A 5566-nucleotide genomic window follows, 5' to 3' on the forward strand; every position below is an offset into this window, starting at 1 on the left:
CGAGTTCAAACAGGTGCAGTTAATACAGATAATGAGAGGAGAACAGTAGGGCTTCTTAAAGAAAAACTAACAGGTCTGTGAGAGCCGGAATTCTTACTGGTTGGTAGGTGATCAAATACTTATGTCATGCAATAAAATGCAAATTAATTACTTAAAAATCATACAATGTGATTTTCTGGATTTTTGTTTTAGATTCCGTCTCTCACAATTGAAGTGTACCTATGAAAAAATTACAGACCTCTACATGCTTTGTAAGTAGGAAAACCTGCAAAATCGGCAGTGTATCAAATACTTGTTCTCCCCACTGTATGTACACGTAACTTTTTCCTGCTTTTTATTCTACTGGAACTGTCATATGTATTAACTGCGTTTGTCATGAAAATTCTATTATCTCTGCATCTTTGCCTGACATGGGGTTGGTGAGAGGCATAATTTGGATTTACACATGAGTAAGTTGCTCCAGTATCTATCATCATTGGGGTGCCTCTATTCTTCACCTGAACCTTTAGCATAGGTTCTTCATCAGCCTGCATAGTTACTGCCACTAGCTGACCCTCCCCTTTAGGATTCTCTGGGCACCCCTAGTATCCATTATTTTTCTGGTTTTTTTATTGTCCTTCTGTGTCTTAAATTTCCTTTTTCCAGATAATAATAATAATACGCCATTTAGCAGACGCTTTTATCCAAAGCGACTTACAGTCATGCGTGCATACATTTTTGTGTATGGGTGGTCCCGGGGATCGAACCCACTACCTTGGCGTTACAAGCGCCGTGCTCTACCAGCTGAGCTACAGAGGACCACAGATGAGCGTATAGTGCCTTTTTCTGATAATGTTATAATTGTAGCCTATTGCATTACTTTAGTTTAAGATATACGTTTGTTTATTCAACAAATCTAGAACCCACTAGAAATTGGTGCTATTCCCTCAGCATAATAGCCAAAGCTCCTTGCATCCCCTGGTTCAAGTAACGAAAATAAATTATCGTTCTAGAATTCACCAACTATTCGCATACATCACTGGTGTCACGCAAACTATAGAATAAAGTAATAACAATTCGAATTTGTCAAATAAATGTTTTCCATCCAACTATTCAAACTTGCTTCAAATATCTCTTTCAGCTCGATACAGTCAAGCAAGTACGACTCTCTTTTACCCGAGAACTAGATCATGGCATTAGTAAAGTCTATTCACAACCTAACAATAACTAATAGTATATTTATATTCATATTCTTAAAAGACCTTACTTTCATTCCAGTCTACCTAAACAATTCAAATTATGGCCATAACTCTATCGCAATTGCCAGTCCGCTATTCAAATGTATGTAACTGTCCTTTCTGATTAGACTATAGTCACTCCTCCTTCTTTCCCGTTGAATAAGTGAGTCCTTCAGTCTGAAAAGACGCAGGCTGCTAAATCGTCCAGTCTTATCCTGACTGTTCCTTCAATCTAAACAACCCACAACCATAATTGAACTATACTTAGAAAACCTAGACTCTAATCAGCGATGCAGAATCTATGTTTATTGAAATGACAAGTTAATCCTCCTTTATTCCAAAGATAATGGTCAGTAGTTTTAGTATCTGGCACATACCACACTTTATCAGAAAATAGCTTTGAAAGACACAGATCTCACACGCTCAACGTAAACAACTTAGCAGTCAACGAGTCAAACCCCACATTCATTGATTTGGAAACAGATCTAACGACCTAACCTAATTAATTATATTTTCCCCTAATATACTAAAATTCCTTGACTATATCACCTCTGCTTCTGAAATAATAGATAGTTTATTATAATGCTTAATTCCACCACATGCTCTATGTACTGTCTCCCATCCCTCACGTACGTCTACGTTTTTGGGTGTGCAAGTCAGCACCTATTATTTTATCCAATCCCTCGTAATAAATTACACTCACATAAAATTCATTCTATTCTAATATATTCACATCAACCAAACCATTCATGTTTCTAATGATTCTTTATTGCCACAAATCAGTTAATCACAATCTAGTCTCAGCGGAACGAACAACAAATTACCCAAATCCTTCCCCTCAGTCATGGAATCCTCCCAGAATCGTATATGCTGGTCACTATTCACTGATCTTACAAAATTCTATGACAGGCATTGTTGTAAGAAACTCCAAGATATTATTTACAAGAAAAGCTTATTATTCCAACGTGTATATATAATTATCATACACACCTCTATATCTCATCATTCAAACTTCAGAGTGCGACTCATTTACACCATTATACCACTCTCATTCCACATTTATACAATGTTGTTCTCAAATGCGCTTAATTACTATTTGTATAACCTACAGGAATATTTTATTCTATCAAAGGGCCCAAATTTGGAATGTTAACCCTATCCCAGTTATTATTTTACTGTAGTCAATTTATCATGATACTACATCACCTCTAAAGTTTCCAAATATAATGTCAGAAACACACCCTAAAATATTGATCAAAATACAATGCATAGACGTCATATGATCACACCGGTACACGTGACCTGTTCCTCCAACAGGATTCCTCATACCCCTCCTAGTAATGTGAATTTTCCACTCAGTTGGTAAACGTATATCCACATCCATATTCTTCTTTTTCCTAATGCGAGATTGAGCATGCCCTTTCTTCGCCAGGCAGAAGCTTCAAACAACCTCAAATATAGTTCCTTTCCTTACAGAAAGGCTATTACTTGCAGGATTTCTTATTATTCTCACTCACACAGATGAGCAGCCACTTGTGCCTAAATGAATCAGACAGTTGAATGACTCACAGTAGCCCAAGCAAACCACTCATCCACATGAGATGATCAGACCTACTCTGTCTAACACGTTCTCTATATTTTGAAGCCTTAGTGACTGTTTAACCCGTTCACCTACTCAGGATGACCGGTGTTAACTTCCAATTTATGTCACCTACTCCGGATGACCTATCCTTTTACCTGATCGACCCTTTCTGATTCACTTCCCCGACACAAGAAAGACGATTTTATACAGGATTTCTATTTATTTAGCCCCCTAGGTGATACACTTCCTCGACACACCTGGACTTCTACCCATCCTACGCTTTCCTAAGCGACCTGTAAATTCAGCCCTTTTTTTCTGATACACTTCCTCGACACAGAAAATAAGCGGTATTGCACAGGATTTCTGCCTACCTAAGCAGCCTATAAACGATACACTTCCTCAACACGTTTAGAGAGGTATTCGTAGGACTTTCTAACATGTTATTGTCTGATCGCTCAACCAGATGGACAACCGCCCGTGCCGAAATGACCCAGACAAAGCGATCAGCAGGATAAATCAAATTAATTGAACAGACGGTTCAGACGAACAACAGAGTGACATCGACATGTATTCTTAAATTCAAAAGCTTCCAGTCTGTAATTTTCTGGTTCTTAAATTTGGAGAGACCTACTTGGTTTTCTGCATCTGATGCCGGGCCCCGGATCGAACCACACAAACTTTATACTATATAAGTAAGAACGTGGCTTACCTTTTAAAAGCGGCCGCTTTTGTTTGTATGGTCCGTCCACGCCGTTTCACAACTGCAGATGTACACCGTCTCTGGTCCCTGTTTTCAACTCCTGGCAAAGCTCGCCATTCATGTCGTAGAAATATTTGACTCAAAAGTAGTCAACTCAAAAATATCTCTCAAGAGACTGGAGCTTGTGAATCCAAAAATTTGACTTTATTATTTGCATAACAAAGCCGAGCTTGCTCCATGGAGCAACTGTCTCTCTTTGGCTCAGAGATCTCTTTTATACACACACAAATGCACAGTCATGTTTACATAGCATACAAAGCTACTCCCCTTAAGATAACTGATTAACATCTTTAACTGCCACGCCACTATTATTTTTCAAAGTCCAACAACACATGTTGTTTACTCCAAAAGGCCATGGCCGCTTTTGCCTCTTTCCCTTATATCATTATATTGGTGGCGTGGCTCAGACACTTTTAAAAATAATATACATACATTCATTAAAGCATGTTTACAGACTGTATTGGCTATATTCCTTATTTAGACATGCATCTGGATTATAAAATGTCAATCATGTTTACTATATTTTACCTTTGACATTTCCCAACATTTTCCTTAATGATACATAAAATATTACCATACTTTCACCCAAAAATCTTTCCAAACCCTGGGAGGTTCACTGTAGGACGACCACACACTAGGGACAGACAGAGACCCTTACTGGTCATCCAGGAACAGACTGACTGTAGATACACACACACACAGGGAAAGAACACATACGATACACAGTAGACACAAACACACACGCTCAAGGGTGAAACTCTGAGTTACTTGGAATACATTGAGGAATCAGTGAGCTTTTCAGGCTGTCTTTCCACTTTCCATCTGATGAGCATGTGAAGTTTCCTGTTAAACGTGTGAGAGAGATGTGATTACACGATACATACATTAGGCATTGAATAGTTGCAGTAGTTTAATTTACAAAATATTAGAGAGTTGCAGGTTGAAAACCGATATCACTGTAGTGAAGAATATAAGGATGATTTTAGTCTGACTTTTAGCCCCTTCAGGAAGAGTGTAGAACGGCTCATTGCAGTGGTACTGAATGACTGAGAGGTGCTGGTTCTGAGAGCCAGATATGACCTTCACCCCTCCATTCAGCAACGGTCCAGGTTCCCCACAGCCAATACCTGCAGAAGAGACTGGAACCCAAATCTCACACACAGACACACCCAGCAGCCTGGACACACAGTATGTGGGGAAGGGGAGATTTGAGACTGAGTGTGTCTCATCATAAAATAATAATGTTGAGACATACTGTACAAAAAGTATTTTGATAACTGATCAGTCATGATCTCATAATTCATACTTAATATGGGTGTAAATCACTGTAACTGAACATCTGTTTAGTAATATTACAACAGCTTGAATCCAAGCAGGGGATACATGGAACATTAGCCAGAAACAACAATAGAATAAACAACAGTAGACTCACCAGAGTGTTGAATAGAACCAGTCCATGACTGTGACTGGACAGGAATGAACAGCCCCTCAGCCTTATGGGTACTGTAGCTGACGCTGTTTGTTTTAGTGGGGAGTTTGACTAAAGAGTCTAAAAGTCATGTTAAAAAATGTCTCTGTTTGACTTGGCCCAGAAAGATTAGTAGATTGACAGAGAGGCAGAAACCAGAATAAAGACAACAGAGACGAACAGATGAGATTAGGAAAATTAATAATTAGGAAAAAGTCAGTCAATCAATTGTATATATAGAGGAGCAGTTGTCACAAAGTGCCATATTTTCAATTTAAGCCTACTAGAAAGTGTGTGCCCTCATTCCGCTAATTAAGAATAGTAAAGCCCCATTTACTGGCTCAAATAGCTGACCAATCAGCCTGTTACCAACCCTTAGGAAACTTTTGGAGAAAAAATTTGTTTGACCAGATACAATGCTATTTTACAGTAAACAAATTAACGACAGACTTTCAGCACGCATATAGGGAAGGACATTCAACTAGCACAGCACTTACACTTACACAAATGACTGATGATTGGCTGAGAAAAATGTATGA

The 5566-nt window shown here is 38.6% G+C and overlaps 1 long non-coding RNA gene across 1 annotated transcript; it reads right to left on the minus strand.

Annotated features, from left to right (window-relative positions):
* Positions 1–3681: 3681 nt before the first annotated feature.
* On the minus strand, positions 3682–5068 carry LOC311127054. The gene is made up of 3 exons (XR_014613085.1): positions 4992–5068; positions 4552–4736; positions 3682–4402 (listed from the first exon to the last, which is right to left on the minus strand). It is a non-coding gene; the product is annotated as an uncharacterized lncRNA (long non-coding RNA).
* Positions 5069–5566: the final 498 nt, after the last annotated feature.

This window comes from Coregonus lavaretus (assembly GCF_964263955.1).
Source record: "Coregonus lavaretus genome assembly, chromosome: 3".
In the NCBI taxonomy this organism is placed as follows: Eukaryota; Metazoa; Chordata; class Actinopteri; order Salmoniformes; family Salmonidae; genus Coregonus; species Coregonus lavaretus.